The following is an 18,515-nucleotide window of genomic DNA, read 5'->3' as shown; positions in this document are numbered from 1 at the left end:
GTTAAAAATGCAACTCTAATTAAAACTATAACTATTAAAATCAATAAATTAATTAATACTCAAATTATTATTAATTAATACTAAATTTAATGCACTTTTATGCTAAAATAATTAAATAATTTATTTATTATAAACGCTATTTATAAATAATTTACAAATTAAAGTCCTTTCGTACAATTAATTTATTTTTTATTATAGATAGAAACCAATCTGACTTACGTCGATTCGAACTCAAATCATCTAAGATTTTAAAAGTCGAACAGACTTAAAAACTTAAACTACTGCGCCTAATTTTCATCTTAATTCAACATCGAGGTCGAGGTTAAAAATCAATACTCACTTTTTTCTTAATTTTTTTTTTTTATTGAATAATTTCATTTATAGTTAAGAGAATGAAATTAATGCTCAAAGTTTCAAAGTACTTTTTCTTTTGCAATCCTCTCAAATCAAAAAATCTCTTCAAAAATCAATACTCACTTTTTTCTTAATTTTTTTTTTCATCGAATAATTTCATTCATGGTTAAGAGAATGAAATTAATGCTCAAAGTTTCAAAGTACTTTTTCTTTTGCAATCCTCTCTTAAAATTTCCAAATCCAAAAAATTTTTCCATTGTATCATCCTATACATTACATTATATATATATTATTGAATTTTCAATATAATCAGAATGAATAAAAACAAACGATTGATTCGTATAATAACGTTATTTTCTCTTCCAAGTAATCTTTAAGCGAGATTAAGTCGTCATTTAAGCATATATACGTTATATCTTCCGGTGAAACTGATGTTGAATCTTAAGCTTGTCGTAAATCCAATCTTGATGCTCGTCGAGCATTCAATAAAGGTTATGTTATTCATTCAAGGTTGCATTATAGATGCTGGCAATATATCTTCTCCTCTCACGGTGCAATGGCGAAGAAAGATTCTTCCCGGCATAAATGATGCTTGACTTAATAGTGACTGATGAAAAAACTCATAAGCGCGTAAATCTTAGAAATTGAATTTTGTATAAATCTATTACATCGCTTGTTACGCGCGAATCATTGTCTTCCTTGAACAAAAAAAAAAAAAATTAATTAAATCTAATAGATTCTTTACGAGTCAAAAATTTAAATTTAAAATAATAATAAATTTCAGATTTTATCCGTCATAATAGGACATTGATTAGTGTAGATCGTAATAGCGTGTAATTGAATTTTGTATAAATCTATTACATCGCTTGTTACGCGCGAATCGAACGTCTTCCTTGAACAAAAAAAAAAAAAAATTAATTAAATCTAATAGATTCTTTACGAGTCAAAAATTTAAATTTTAAATAATAATAAATTTTAAAGATTTTATCCGTCATAATTGGACATTGATTAGCGTAGATCGTAATAGCGTGTAATTATCATACGTACGCACGAGGAAAATTTAATACGTTGCAATAACTGTCCGAAACAGTTCTATACAACTTTTCGCCATAATTAGCGAAAATCGATTTTATCGCGCTCACTTCTAACGGCTCCGTCTCGATTATAAACCCTTCGACCTAATGAAACTCAACTTTCATCGATCAAACGTTATTCGTTCACGCGGCTCAACTTCCAACTCCACGGTATTTTATATTATACCGTGTAATGTCTCTTCTCTCACGAAATTTCGATCGATAATTTAATCGAGCCGTTGAAGTCACAATCGACAAATGAATCGTGGTATGCTATACTATATATCATTAAGAATTGTTTGAAGAATAATTAAATATTTCCTTCGAATAATACTATCGTATTAAAATTTCAATCATCTCTCGATACATTATATATATATCCACTCTCTTATTCCCTTCGAGAATTGAAACGCGACACTAATAATAATTGATTAACTATCGCACACGAAACCAAATTGAATAACACTATCACATTAAGAAAAACAAGCAAGTTAAGCCGACATATAATCTTTCGAATTAGTTAACGCGATTCGTCGTAAGAATAATCCGGAATGATACGCTTTTCTTCGTATCGAATGGAAAAGGAAAAGGTGCGGGTCTACATTTTGGCAGAGCGTGCTTCGACGGTCCGTTACGAGTAACTCGATGAACCGATTCTGGCCGGGTTCCACGCTGTCCACGAAGGAGCGAGCTTCTTCTTCCCCCTCCACCGGGCCTCCGGTCCAAAGCACTGGCGAGCGAGCGGCAGGGAGCGGGGAGGGGAGTGGGAAACGGTTCTTAAAGAGTTTTCGAGAGCGAAACGAGGACTGGGTGGGCCGCGCGGTGTAAACGTTAATTGCTCGAGGATGAGGGTGCACGATATAAGGAGACGTTTGCGAAGTGGAAGAAGGACTGCACAGGGGCTTAGGTTTTATGCGTATTGGAATTTTGAAAAGAAATGGGATAACAGGGGTTTAGGATCAGAATAAGTAATTTTTATATTTGAGTGATCGAGAACAATCGATGGAAAAAATATATTTGTATAATATAATCTTTATTAGTTTAGATTATTTAATTTTGTTTGATATTTATATATTGCAAATTTTCACATTTGATACGTTCAGATTATTTACGAAATAAAGAGACATTCTTGCGTTAATAATAACGCAAAAAGCGAATTTGAACAAGAAATATAATGTTCATAAACTTCAATTTTTCAGCAGGCTTTTTACGCAAGTTTTTTCCCTAGCCTGTCAGGAATAAATATTAGCAACAAAAAGATTAACAACAAATTGAAAAATTACACAAGCTATTTACCTTTATCTTTCGTCGAATCGATAAAAATATTCCCAATTTTTATATCTATTAACATCAATGGGATTCTCAATTACTCATCCTCTCAATTAAAATTTCCGCCTATATATACGTACTGTCCTCTTTTCATTTTCTCCAATCTTCACAAATAATCGTCCCTTTCCATACCTTCTTTTTTTTTCTTCTTTTTGCACATCTCGTCCGAGAGTGTCGTCCCGTGACCATCGATATAACGAGTTGTCATCCTTCCTCTCCCGCTTAATTGACGTGAAATCCGCCGAATAAAAATTCTTTAGCCGAGCCGTGACACGCGGAAAAATCCGCTGCCCACAATTAGAACCGTGTTTTATAATTCTCCGCCTGATCAATTTTTGACGGTGTTGTTAATTGGATACCGCCGCGACGTTTCGAGGCCGACGCTGTATATTTGCCTCTCAAAAGAAAAAAACAAGTCCCTTTTCGTAAGTATCGATTTAATTGAACACATTTTGTAATACAGCGTGATTTCTTTTAATTATTAACGCAGTTGATACGGGTTTAAAAAATAGTCAATCTCGAAATTGCTGAAAAATAAAATTATTATAATTCTTAATCTATCTTTTTAATCTCATCAATCTTTTGATCGAAATAAATATAAGTATACGTTTCTGTAAATTTTTCACTAAATTTTGATATTATCAATATTTTTGGAATTACATTATTTAATATTTTTTTATATTCCTTTTTAATTTTAACAGAATTTCTTTCTTCGTTATAAAAGGAAAAGTCTTAGTTTTAAAATAAAAAAAAAGAATTAGATAGTTACTAGATAATTTTTATTATCGAAATACCGGTAGAGTTTACTAATTTACCGACCACGTAGACGTGACGCGTGTAGATATCGCGTGTAATGGAGAAGAAAGGAGAAGAGGTTAACACGCGCGCGGCTGATCGTGGCTCTCCGAACAGAGTGAAATTAATGTACTCGTGGCTCGTGGTCGAGGGGAGAAGGGGAATTGAGTGAAATATGGGTAATGGATAATAGTTGATTCGAACAATAATGATTTGGAGAGGGGAGAGGACAATTTTTATTTTATCCAACCATTTTATCGAACGACACAAGAAATCGATATTTTATTACCGACCGTGTACACGTAATTTGACTTAGCTTTGATTATTAGCGCAGGTTTTTTTGCAAACTCTATTGCTTTATCACCGAGATAAACGAGAAAACTAATTTTAAAGTTTATGAAGTTTAATGAAAGTTGGAAAGTTTTACGAGTATTCCCTGTTCGGTATTTGTGGCTTCTTTGCAACGGTCGTGTATGAAACAGCTTGTATAATTAGCTTACTCAGGGATGCCGTTAAGAATCTTTTTGAGGTTAGAATTTACTTAGGATTTAATCCGCGTAATAATTTTACAATCTTTCTTCGATCTTTTATATCTACACTAAATATATATACTATTTCTAAACAAATTATTAGAAAATAACAATAACAGGAAAGAATATATTCGATAAAAGAAATAAACAATGTTACGTGGATCGTTCTATTATATCCGAGCTCGCCGCGTCGCGTCGACCGACTGTTCGAAACAGTGGAATAGAATCGATACACAATTCGAACGTAAATACACGAAAGATACGAGCATGTGTATATATATTATATACATATTATATACGCTCGACGCTAATCGTTATAATTTATTCCACTTCCACTATCTCGGCCAACGTCTTCACTTCGAATTTTTATCTGAATTCTTCTCTGCTAACTTCACGCCTGCCCGCACCGCTATTTATCCTATTTTATCTCGCTTCGAGCCGTTGCAACTCCCTTCCGCCGTACGTGTCTATCGCGCAAGTGGAGGGGGAAGGAGGGGGGGAAGATAACGCGTCAGACACGACCTACTTCACGCAATGCCTTCATCCTTGCCGAGTTTCCGTTTGGTCAAGGATCCATGTGTCCGTCTTCGTTGCGGGATACTCGAGTGCAATCGAGATTCTACCTTCCTCCGTTGTTTCTGGATCGTGAGGTGAAGTTGAAAATGGTCGAGAATTATATAGGACTGTATTATTGTATATATATATATATATATTGGAAAATTATTTTTAGTTTTTTTCTTTTTTTTTTTTATTTATTTCTTGGAAGAAACGCCACGTAACGGCGTCGTTCACGCGATACGAAATTTTATTTTCTATATATCTAGATTGAATTTATTAAAAGAATAGATAGCTTCGTGTATTTTTTATTATATTATACTGTTGTAATTTGTACTGCTTTAATTTAATTTTAATCCATCAGGAAACCATAATATTCAAATGTTAATCAAATTAAATCGTAACTATCGTGCGACTAGAATTAATTCAAAATTATTTATTTAAATTACTTGTTAAATATTTATAATAGCATTATGTGTCTCTTGTTATATTATTTTTACGTTTCTTCATATATAAATATTTCCATTTCCAATGTAGAAACGAGAGATATTAATGTGTATGAATAATCAAATTCATCAATATATATATATATACAAATAATCGAAATTGTTGCGAAGAAAATTCAAATTATATTATTTTCACGGATCGTGGATTCTTTATCGATGGAAGAACGTTGTTATTAATCTAGGAAGTCGGCCTCGTGTATCGAAAGTTAATGGAGTTTCCTCCCTTCCCGCTCTTTTAACCACCGAGTTGAATCATATTCGAAAATCGCATTTATCAAACGTGCCACTCGGTATATGGGGTGCGGTGTGGTCGATGCCATCTGGCACTGGTTACACGCCTGACAAACCGACCACCACGGGCTATTCTTCTTCGTTAATAATTTTTCGTCTCGCGTCGAGAAAAAGTTCGTTATTAGGTAAGTCACGTTCTCGTGTTGTTTTCAGTTTATCTTTCTCTATATTTATATCTATCTTCGTTGTTGTTGTCGCCGTTGTTATTGTGAACAATGATGGCGAGTTAGAATGCAGGATCGTACATGTGAAATCACATTATAAAATGTCAACATCGTGTCTTGCTTTGTATTATTACAAATAGAGAGAGAGAGAGAGAGATGGAGATATATATATATATCATATATTAAATTCATGGTGAATGGCGTGTAATGTATTTTCCCGTGAAAAATGGAATTTTATTCTTCGATCTGTGACAATTTAATTGCAAGATAAAAACGAAGATTAAAATTGTTCGAATGAGAAAAGAAAAAAAATTTTTCTCTCTCTCTTCTTCACTTTTTTTTAATAAATTAATCAATCGAGGATCCTCCGAATTTTTGTCGTTGTTTTGATCGCGACATTTATCGATAAAAGAAAAATCAAATCACGTCATTTTCCAGCGTCGCTTTATCAATCAGCGGTGGCGAACTTCCGTTGCGCACCGAGAAACGGTTTCTTGAACTTCGGGTCCCGCGACGTGTAATTTCTCACGGCGTGTCGACAAGACGCAAGGAAACAATTGACGAGCCGGCAGTTCGCGCTATTTGCCACGATCGCAGATACCTCTCTGTTTTCGGATGGATGGTGCAATTTAATTGGGACACGTATTGGTCGTCCAACAACACCAAATTTGTGCAACTTTTAATGAATCATGGAGAATATTTTTTTCTTTTCGTATCCATTTTATATCGTTAAAAATTTACTGGAATGAAAAATATATCGTTAGTAAGATCGTTGCGCGGCAACTATATTTGCCTTGAAACTCGATTAAACCGTATTAAAATTATACAAAAATTTAAACCGCTATAACTTCGAAGATAATGATGCTTGGTTGACGAACCAAGGATTATTAGAAGCGCGGAATCTTTCCCTTTAAAACGCTTTCTCGTTTATCTCGATACGACTTCCGGTTCGCGAGATATCGTCGTGTAAAGAAAAGGATAATTTTTTGATCGTTTACCGTCTACCTCGCTTGTCGCTTGCCCGGATCCCTCGCTCGTATCGTTAACTCCAGACAAGCGAGAGACGTAGTATGGATTTTTAGGGAAAAACGTAAGTCACTAACCGATTCGTAACTCCCTATGTTAAACGCTATGGAAACTTTGAGTCGTTATATCTCGGCAACCGATCGAGATATCGGAATAAATCAAAAAGTGATTTTAATGGCATTGTTTCGTGATTGTGAATAATAGTATAGAAGTAAAATTATTATTTTTTCGTATATCGGTTGAATATTTCAACACATTTTGGTTGTATAAAAATTTACAGTTTAATAATGGTAAAGTATTCTCGGTACAAACCCGACCCGAAATTCGACCATTCGAATATAACTCGTCGCTTAATCGGACCTAACCAACAATCAGGGGTTGGAAACAGTTACGATATCGGTTTCAGCCCTTGATAACAGTTATGAGAACCGAAGTAATGTAACGATTATGGATGTAACGATCCTGGTTTATATCGGTTTCGGTTTTGGTTTTTCGGAACCGATATTATATCGGTGTTCTTGCACTGTTACTTTTTATATCGCTTCTACATTGAATACACGTGCACATACGTTCCTCTATTTCGTCTCGTTATTTTTTACCGATTCTTTCATTGATTTCGTGGAAACGTTAACGACATAATTTAACAATTTTTTTTTTTCAAAAGCATAAATAATTGGAAAATAATAATATAACTTCAACACGTTCGTTAAAAATTCCTTTAAAAATAAATTCATCCAATTACCTTAATAAACGCTGTAACTCAACAATCGACGCACGTATAGACGAGTTTCCTTCCAAGTCCCCTTCCTTTCTCGTTTTTACGCAATTTACCGTCGAGGATTCTTGGACGCAAGATCAAAAATGTCGCGAGAAGGTCGGCCAAGACTTCGAACAAGTACTTTTCCTCCACTTGGCAATTACCTGGAAAAACGGTGTTAACGGTTTAAATGGATCGTGCAAGGTTCGAGGAGTGATCTGGGTCAAGAAAAACAAGCGACGTATATCATTTACAGATCAACGCTAATTAAATAGCGCAATGTAGCGCGAAGGAATTAATATTCATAGTTGGAACGATCAACACCGTTTAACCGAGATTTAAATCACATTGATAACGTAATTCAGTTCAAGTATCAGATCTTATATGTTATGGAAAGTAGATTATCGAAGGATTTTTTATCATGCATATTGAATTAGAATGTGCATAAATAATAAATGAATTCTTTTTTTCTATAAATCAAATCCAATTTTGATAGAATCTTTAATATTATGCTCAAATATATAAAATTATCTTAAGATTAAATTTCATTACATGATATAAAATTATATTATAATATAAAGATTTGATCAGTTTATTAAAAACGTAAAAATCAAAATGGCCGAACAAATATATAGATATTTATTTATGCACATATTAAAACGGAAGAAATATTAAAAAAAGGAATTTCTCATACGCCACTCTCCTACTCGAACATAACCTCTACCCGTGTTCAAACAATTCACTCTGACGTATCACAAGATTCAAGATAAAAAGCACCAACCTCTTTCCAACTCCCTCGACGATAAGCCCAGCCCTCTCACGATTCCACAGAATTCCGTTACGTTTCCGTTCGAAAGATCCTCGCACGCAAATTTCTCATAATGCTTACGAAAAAGTAATTCTTGAGAGAGAGGCATCATTCGAGATCTCCTTTCCAGTGAAAACGAGAGAAATTTTCGTGCTTTCACGTCGATACGAAGATCGATCAAGAAAATGGTGGAAAAATCTTGTTCGATTCGATGGATTTCCGTTGCGAGCTTCCAAAGCGCGCCGTTAGAGGGACAGGCGTATAAGCGTCTTCTCGCAAGTTATAGTTAACCACGTGTTGTATTAATATGCTCCTCGTAATAAGTGGAACAGAATTTAAAGTATAATATTGGATCAATTGATATTTAATTGATATTTAAATATATTGGATTAAATATTTGATTGAGTTGAACGTTTAAAAAGAATATTGTTTTGAATAATTTTTCAAGTTTATTCGATATAATAATTTATAAATTACTCGAAGCAAAGTAGTTGAAATTCGAATTTCGAGTCTATGGGAAAAATTTTTTATTTAAATAAAATAAAATAAATAACTTCCAATCCGAACCAAGAGTAATTTCGCGTTCCTTTTTCATTCCTCGTTTCCACTCGTTCTATCTCGCCGTAACGTATCAAAATTGCGATGGAAGATGTTCCGGCTGATGGGCACGCGAAGTGGAAACCGCACGAGATAGCTGAGCGAGGTGGAAAGTAAAAACTTTTTAGCCAATCCTCGAGCAAACTGCTCGAGGTTAGCCTCTTTCTACTTCGATTTGCAACTTCATTAACCACCACGGATCCTCTGGCTGAACCGCTCTTTCAGGAAAAACTTGTCCCTCGCGTGATTTCTCGATTAAACTCGCTACGCCTTCAGTCAGATCCTCCTCCCCGCTAGGGAAGCCTGTCGATAATTTAAGTAGCCAGCGGTGTCCTATCGAGCGGACACGTTCCTAAAAGAAGCTTTCTGATAAAGTGGAGGATGAAGTACCGAGTAGATGGAAGATGAATTGCCCTATCATCTTGCTTGTGCGTACTATAAGAATTCGTGGCGTGGTCGTATAATATTTGAGGTTTATTAAATGATGGAGAATGATGATAAATGTATGTTATATTAGAATCTTTTTCTTTTTTTTTTTTTTGTTCGATGATCGTTTAAGTATTGTTTATATTAATTCATTTAAATTAGAATATCTATTGAGTATACATTTTTTACGATTTTAAATTTGGTCAATGTTAGACTTTGGAGAATTGGAAAAATTTTAAATAACCATTTGGAATTTTAGACGGATTACTACGATTCTATATATTCGACAGTGAAATTAAGAGTTTTCCAAGAATTATAATTTAATGAATGACTCTATCCATTATTGTTAAAATTATTTATCGTGAATGGATCAGAATATTTCGTTGCTTGACCGAAGCCGTCCTTCGATATTTTCATTCTTTTTCGATATTTTTCGTCGAACCGTGAAAAAAATTTGATTTGAAAAAGTAATAGCCCGATATTAGCAGTTCAATTTCAATGTTTCCATCTATGTATCAGTTGATTGGAATATCGCGTCCAGATTTCCAGTTGGACCTCGGCCATCCCATAGATTTCAAATCTATTTCAAATCTCAGTGAAGTTTATTGGAGATACAGTCAACAGTATTGTATTTCGTCTCCTCGGTGCAGTTATTTGTCGTTGTTGCATTGAAAACCGGAAAGTATATACCGAGAAAGTATGTACTTTTCCGTGCTTTTCAATTTCTCTCAAAATTTTGACGGTCGATCGATTTCTCTTCATTTCATCTCTCCGAATTCTCTCCTTTTGGAAAAATATGAAAAAGTGCAAAATGAACGAACAATGTAAACAATGCTCATCGATAAATATACTTATATATCGAAGTATTGAAAATATTGATTAACGAAAATTTTTGAAAAACTGCATCGAAAATTCTATAGTAAAATATCTTTTTATAAACAATTTTATTATTGACAATTATATAATTTATATAATTATATAATTATTAAATAATTATATAATTTATTATTGACAATTTTATTGTCACGAAAATATTTCCAAAAAATACTTTCTACAAAAAAAAAAGAAGTCAACAAATTATTCATCTTACTTAAATCTAATTAAATAAAAGTTACGATACAATAAAAATAATTCTCTTCTCGAGATTTATAAATAAAATATAACTAATTAATTGATTTATCAATTTATCGATCGTTGAAAACGAAATCGAAAAACATAAAATTCATAAAATCCATAAAATCATTTTCCTCACGTTGGTTGGCGATATTGAATTGTATTTTATTAAACGTGATTTCTCATTTCTCAAGAGAGCGTACAAATAAACGCAGGAAAGAATGAGTTACAATAATTGCAGAAAACGATTTTTCGAGAAGAATCGTTTCTTTCATCGAATACATTATAATATCCGCGTGAAGATGGGCCAATATCCGCCATTATTGTCGACATTTTTTCGACAATGAACGATTGATCCCGAAAGGAATCGCTGAGTTGGTAGAGAATTCGTGTCTCCGCAAATAATGGAGATTGAAATCGAGCCCTCCTCGACGACCGTTCGACGATATGTATTTGTCTCGAGTTGGGGGCCTCGCGTATCGAGGGAAGGAAACCGTGCTTCTAAGGAATACGTATGAAACTTTTTTCGAAGGGAAACCTGAAATTTATTATTATCAATGAAATCTTGAATATTTGGATTTGAAGAGAAGAATTTTTCGATAGGAATTATATATGGCTTAAGTTTTATATATCGATAGTTTGTGGTTTCGTTCGAATTGGTGGAAGAAGTAAATTATCTGTAAATATTGATATTCTGGGTATTTATACGATTCAGTTCGAAAGTTAAAATAAATGTACATTTACAAGTTTAAATTTTTTAAAATAAAATTATAAATTTATCAGAATCGATAATTATTAACGAAATAATTATCTGCAAGGGAATTTCACTGTTAGGAGTTTCACGAAACATTAGATGCAAAGCATCAGCGAACTTGCTGCGAGTGAATGTTGCACGATAATCTCGCACAATGTCCAAATATCTTGCGCCAGAAGCAGCTAATAGAAGCAAATATTGCAATTCGATCGTCGATTATCTTGTTTGTATTTCACAGAGAGAAGAATATTAAAATTTTGTAAATAACAATTCTCTTTTATACAATTAAAATTTTGAAGAAGAATGAAACGAAAATGTCACAATTCGTTATTTCAAGTAAACAATTTTCAAGTAAATTCCATTCTTAATAAGGATAACGTGCGAGATATGTAAATGGATATGCATTTGTGGAGCACCCGGTATAACGCGTCTAAAAAAAAAAATGTAAATGTTTTTATGATCTTCTTCCATCCGAGAGCGAGATACGACGTTAAATGTATTTGTGGAGCACCGAGTATAGCAAGTGGAGGGGGGAATCATCGACACCAGAGAGATGGAAATCGAAGAAGCGCCCATTCCCCGATCCTTGCGTATCCTTAGTATATCGTGACACGCAAGGCGTGCAGGTTGAAATAGTTGCCGAAGGGAGAACGGCTTCGAGGCACTTGGAAATGTCGAAAGAAATTTGTCCCCAAAGTTTTTCCCTCCCTCGATGTGTTTCATTCGCGTTTGCCAAGAATACACGTCTTCTTATTTCCTCCTATCCCCTCCCTTCGATCTTTCATTCGTTTCAATCTCTCAAGATTTTCAACGTGCGTGTGCTTTTAACGATATAAATCTTGTGATAGTTACTTTTGAAACCATAGTTCACAGTGGAATAATTTGTTATTCGTATAAACGATAATATCACGAGATAAAATTAACTTCTTGTATCTTATATTTTCATCATCTAATTATATTTTCTTTCGCTGTAATTGATTTTTGTAATACAGTGTGAAATAATTTTGATCGGGAACATCAATATACGTTTCACAGAAAACGAAATCTTTCGAATGAAAAAAAAAAAATAATATCTTGGCTACGCGTTTCTAACCATAACTTCAAACGTTCAAACGTCTATTTCGTGCCAACGGTTAACCCGCGGATACTTTGTGTGCGTGTGTGTATGCATATATACTCACTACGCACCGTAAGCGCGCGATGTTACCGACCGAAAATTGATTCGAACGATTCCCAAAATGAAAACCGCGGATCCAAATTCAAATATAATCGCGGGAATATTTGGAGGAAAAGAGGTTTCTTCGAATACGAGAAGCAAATAAAATTAACCAAACGAATTTTATTTATTATTATTGCAAGAGATATATTTTTTACCTAGAGGTTAAAACAAATGCGAAATTCAATTAATTATTATTAATTCAAGTTCGTTCAGCAGTTGAGTATAAAATTATTTTTGTTATTCGATAAATAAAAAATACGAGAATTTTTCATATAATTAATCGTGTCACTCAGAAAAATGAAAATTCTTCCCTTTTCATTCTCACAATAACGAATAAATTTTATTCCACGTTTTCATTTATGCAAAATCATTCGAGTAAATGCAGAAAAAAAAAAAAAACTTCCTTCTTACTTATCTGCGATCTGAATTTCATCCATTCTCCCTCTCTCTCCTCGATTCCAAGTTCGCTAATTTCCACGCTAGTTCTCTTTAACGAATGGACGTTTCATTTGGAACGCGCGCCACGAGAACCATTATTGCTCGGTCGGTTACATTGTTTAAAATTAATTTCCACCATCCGTATAAATTAAAGCTGCAAACGATCGACAAAAGGTATCGACACGGGGGTATAAAGAATTACGAGCTAGGCGAGGATATATCTCGTCCTCTCGATGGGAGGGTATCGAATGCTAAATACGATTAATTCCGGATGCGTCAGAAGATCCCCCCACCGCGTAAGATCGATCACCCCGCCATTTTTATTTATCGCTCTCAACCGTAACTCTCCCTCTCCGTTCCTCGCTGCGTGTTTCGTCCATTTTTATTTCTTCTTTCTTCTCCAAGCAAAAAAACATTCGACAATTTTTAATGGAACATTGTTACAAATACAGTGTCGCGTTTATTATCAATTTCTTTATTATCGATGAGAGATCAGAAATTTAAGATCGAAAAAATAAAAGTGTTACTTTCGAGAATGTAAGATTATTAAAGAGAGGTTTATTCGTATTAGCGTGACAAAGGGAAGCTAATTAAAGGAAGCCAGTCTATTAATCCCTGAACCATTATCGATCTCCAGAAGATAAGATTACCGGTATATCAATCGATACCTTCGAGGGATTACACGTCTCGTCGTCTGCTCGTTACGATTGCTGCGAAACAGGTGGGGGGAGGGGATAGAGGAGAGAGATGGCGTATAAACTGTCGTACAAACAGCGGTTCGAATATGATCAAAAGCGCGTGTAAACAGTTTGTCAAATATTTAATACGATATATTTTGTTCGCGTTTAATACGATAAATCAATCAATATCCCCGTATATATCGATATATTATTTACCGAAATTTGAATTTTACACTGGATTACGTAATTACGTTATTTGCTCGCGGGAAATAAAATTAATATCGATTTATCGGCTTCGAAAAATTTTCTATCGCGTAGAAAAAAGAAATTTTAAAATTTTTCCAAATTCCAATTTCCTCGATTCGATTTTAATTTTTTTCTGAAAATTCCGCGTTAAAACGTAAGTGACTCGAGCAACGAGGTTTTAATTCGATTTTTAACCGGCCTACCAGCTTCATCCCAATTTTCCAAATCCAACGTCTAAATCTGCGAACTAAAACGTTCAATGAAATCGAATCGGCGATCAGTTGGTGAATTTTGCGATTACAAGCTTCGTTTAACTCTCAATATAGGATTCATCCCTGGCGTATTTTCGATTGTTAATCGGAGTAATTAACAATCCCCTAATACACCCTTCGATTAACTTGGTTTTATGGTCGGCGAGGAAAAAAAATTTTCCCGCCCAAATTGGCCCATCGAAATATATACGAGTCGAGGTAATTGGAAAAATTTTGGAATTGTCGAATTTTAAATCGTCGATTAACCACTGAATAATACGAAGCGTTTTATTATTAAATTTAAAATATATTCATCGGTGATAAATCGTTTATAAATACAACAATTTTGTACAATATGTATTTCATGTTATATTTCTTTTTTTTATATTAATAAAAATATTTATGGACAATATCATTCTCCTCGATATGAATTTTCATTTCAAAACAAGAGAAATTTGAGGTTAGAAATTTTTTGTTTACCCGATATAATATTTTTATTAGAATTTTTCTCCTTAATTCTCGTAAATCTCTCGTCCGATGTTTTTCACAAACGATAATGTACGGAAGGAAAGAAATAATTTTTCTTGAATGCAAGGAGTACGATAATTAACCGACGCGTTACTTGTTAAAGTTTTCACGGATGCAAAAATTGTATCTCGTATACCTGCTGTTCCAAGAGAGAACGAGAGAGGAGGAATTTTCCTAGAAATTCTTCTCAAAGAATATAATGACACCAATTACACCAATTTCAGCTTTCAAGTTTGCTTTGACTCCGAAATTAACTACCCTTCTTTAAAAAAATTGTATGTGCGTGTCTGGTATTTTTTTTTTCACGCTGATAAATTTAAGAAATTATATCCTATGATGTAACATTGTTACGTACGAAGCAATGTAAACAGATCTGTAATAAATATATATTTAGGTATTTACAAAGAATATGCAAGAAAAATTAATATCAATAATTGCGACGATGGAATAATAATAAAACTATTAATAAAAAGTTTCTTTTATTTTTAAAAGTGGAAAAATAAATATTATTCGCTTTCAATATTTTATACCGTTCTTCCATCTTTGTATAACGATAAGGAATGAAATGACGGTGGAGGAAGAAGGGGTATTTAAATGATGCACCGTAAAATTTACTCTCGAGCAATCTTGAATGGGCAGAAGAAAGGTACAGCTCGTCTTTTTTTTTTCTTCGCCTTTGAACTTCTTCCTCACCTTTGCGCAGTCAACCTTCTTAGCTTTGCACGATCGACTTGCCTCATCCCTTCACGCAGTCAACCCTCTTTACCTTCGTACTTGCTTTACAAATCGATCTTCACTTTTAAACACTTCTCAACGAAACGAGGCAATACATTTGTTATGTGATAAAAATCACGTAACAATTGCTTCATCAAACTCAAATTATTCAATTTAATATTTAATATTTGATACGCGCGGTAAAAAATCATTTACAATTATGTTACGTTTCTCTTTAAGTATTGTTCACTGTTGGAAAGAAAGTTATTAATTTATTTATTAATTCAAATCTGTTTCTAAATATATTATAAATATATTAATGTTACATCGAAATAAGAGTTTTGAAAATATTTCAACTTCCAGTGTTGGACGGTTAACGTACTTCACAAACGAAAATAATTTTTACGAACGTTAGAATTATAGCTGCTTTATGTAGCGTGTGGTGTCAGGTTTGTCAACAAAGCGGCTGGAGTGGGGATAAATGATCCTAGCGAAGGACAACCCCCCTTGCCTCTCTGCCGTCCCGCGAGACTTTTTTCGCCAGTGGCCAGTAGAAGTTTCTATACGTTAGATCCAGAGAATTCTAACGTATCGAAACGAATAAATTTCTTTATTTTCTCGTAATATATATAAGTTTAATTTATAAATGTAATTTCGTATTCGAGTAGTGGAGATAATAATTGTACGTATACGAATATATGTATAATATATAATTTTTACGATTATCGAATATTCGAATTATTCTACTATTATGTGATTGTGCAATACTTCGAACTTTCAAAATCAATTGTTCCCGATTAAAAATTAAATCCAATTCCTATAATTACAGAAACGAATTTCTTCACTTTTCATCTCCTTGGAAAACAATATTCTGTCTCACGATTATCATCTATTCCTACCTTCTGCTTTCTCTGTTTCTTCCATTCATCATCAACAAACGCCGGGCTACAAGGAAGTGCACTTCGTGGACCTGGACCTCGGTACCTGTTCCCCCCTTCCTTCCACATTCCTCCTTCAACCACAAGGATACTGTTACTGTCGACGTTTTGCGTGTTCCATGGAAAGTTGGGACTTCCATTAACCGGTTGAAAAAGTATAACTAATTTAAAATAAATTTTGCTCCGCTATGAACATTCGATCCTCTCTCTCTCTCTCTCTCTAGTCTACGAATCCGGTTGGACAAGCTTCTTTGAGCAACTTTCAATACCTCCAATGGCTCTCTCGCGATGGCAGTATTTTATTTTCCTCTCTCTCTCTCTCTCTCTCTCTCTCTCTCTCTCTCTCTCTCTCTCTCTCTCTCTCTCTCTCTCTCTCTCTCTCTCTCTCTCTCTCTCTCTCTCTCTCTCTCTGTCTGTCTGTCTGTCTGTCTGTCTGTCTGTCTGTCTGTCTGTCTCTTTTTGTTGCTCCTTTTTACGAGGCTCGAACCCCCATCGGAGATTGCTCTCGGGGGCAGAATAAAGCGGCGCTATATCTTTTACATTCCGGATTTCTATCTTTTTCGAGCTTGAAGCGACGATTCGAGGCGATTCATTCGGGTTATTGATTTTCGTGGAAATACGACGAGACGAGATTTTCGATAATTGTTCTCGATTTGTTTTGATCGGTGATTTGATTTTGGACTCGTTGTCGAGCAGATTTTCATTTCAAATTTTATGATTTGAAGTGAACGCAAATTTCGTATTGTTGATTTCGAGTTTATTGATTATGAGATTTATACATTTAAAGAAATTGTTAGAATTTGATTTTAATTTTTTCGTATTAATTTTGGTAATATTCGTCGGATTTGTTTTTAATAAAATATTTTATACGATGATAATTTGTCGATCGATTAGATGTTACCGATATTTTTTCAACAAATACGTGATTCTTCAAAAAAAGTGTTTGTATTAAAATTATTCATATTCCACGGTTGGCTCCTTCGAAAAAAAAGCTCGAAACAAGGCGGAACAACTAAAGTTAATTAAAAACTTTCTACCAATGTAAATGCGCGCCTCCCCTCGTTTGTATAAATGGCTGTGCAACTGTGTGTATTGCCGAGAGGAGTGTTTAAAATTACAAATAAAAAAAAAAAAAGGAAGGTGTGTACACAAAGCATCTTACTTAAGAAATTAACGGACGAAATTAGGCGAAACGTTTCGTGCAATGAATAGGACGAAAAAAGGAAATGTTTCTCCTTGGATAAACATCGTCTAATGAATTATTCCATGTATATTTAAAATTTTTTTTTTTTATTCCTTTTATAAAATATTCGATTATTCAAAAATTAAATAACTGAATGAATTATTCTAAAGTTTAAAATAACTCTCTTGGAATCAAAATCAAAACAAAATAATAATTCGTGAAGTTGAAAGAAAGATTCTCTTTCCAACTTTTTAATTATTTGTTACAAGATTATTTTGTTCCCTTAATTATGAATATTTTTTCAACTTTGTTATTGTTCAAAATATCTGCAAAAAAAAAAAACTTAAAGTTAGATTTTCTTACCTAATCAGCAAAGAAGAAGTAAACAAAAAAAATTAAATTTAGTCGTCCTGCAATATATTAGGGGATAATTAAACACTTTTTTCTCTTGTGTGGTGTATATACGTAATAACCGTGGAGCCGTGGAAAATATATGTTAATTGGAATAATCGGTGGAACCCGATATATTAACCCGAAACATTCCTTTAACCGCAGCATGCGAACATAGTTTAGTAATCGCGGCTCTTTATAATTTTAACTTTCCAATCTGGGCAAAATAATTGCTATTTTAATGACGCCTGTAATCAAACTGCGATAAATCATACAATTTCGAAATTGCAAGTATTAACAATCTTTGATTCTTTGTGTTACACGAAGGAATTGCTTGAAATGTAATTACGTGAAATAGTTTCGTAATTCGAGATTTATATACCTGAGTAATAATTTAATTTGAATTGAAATTATATTTATATTTCGGTGTTAAGAAATTTTTTCCAAGAGTTATTAATTAATTTGAGAACAAAATTAATGGAAGTGAATATACATATTTGATGAACATTACAACTCGTTGAATTAAGCAAGTGTATTATATTCTAATCTCTACAATTTTTAATTACAATTTGCAAGAATTTCATTAATATTGAATTATTAATAAAATTGATTCCTAAAAAAATCTACTTAAAAAACACCTATTTTCTATTTCCAAAATTCGTACAAATTATTATTAAAAGATACGTATATATTTCATTTTATTTCAAGTGTATTATATTCTAATCTCTACAATTTTTAATTACAATTTGCAAGAATTTCATTAACATTGAATTATTAATAAAATTGATTCTTAAAAAAATTTATTTTAAAAACACCTATTTTCTATTTCCAAAATTCGTACAAATTATTA

At 33.3% G+C, this 18,515-nt stretch overlaps 1 protein-coding gene and 1 long non-coding RNA gene across 4 annotated transcripts in view; one reads left to right on the top strand and one right to left on the bottom strand.

The window, feature by feature from the left end:
- LOC408618 (furin-like protease 2) overlaps positions 1 to 18,515 on the top strand; it is a 382,021-nt gene that overhangs the window by 172,290 nt on the left and 191,216 nt on the right. The window lies entirely within an intron of this gene.
- On the bottom strand, positions 602 to 4,952 carry LOC102656828. Of its 2 annotated transcripts, XR_003305304.1 has the most exons (4): positions 4,239 to 4,952; positions 2,724 to 3,283; positions 1,402 to 2,656; positions 602 to 1,246 (listed from the first exon to the last, which is right to left on the bottom strand). It is a non-coding gene; the product is annotated as an uncharacterized LOC102656828 (long non-coding RNA). The 2 variants fall into 2 exon arrangements; XR_003305303.1 differs by having other exon boundaries at positions 1,402 to 3,283.

The sequence above is a fragment of the Apis mellifera genome, linkage group LG1, assembly GCF_003254395.2.
Source record: "Apis mellifera strain DH4 linkage group LG1, Amel_HAv3.1, whole genome shotgun sequence".
Taxonomy (NCBI): Eukaryota; Metazoa; Arthropoda; class Insecta; order Hymenoptera; family Apidae; genus Apis; species Apis mellifera.
The sequence above is the reverse complement of the archived record's forward strand: the minus strand, read 5'-3'. Positions and strand labels throughout refer to the sequence as shown.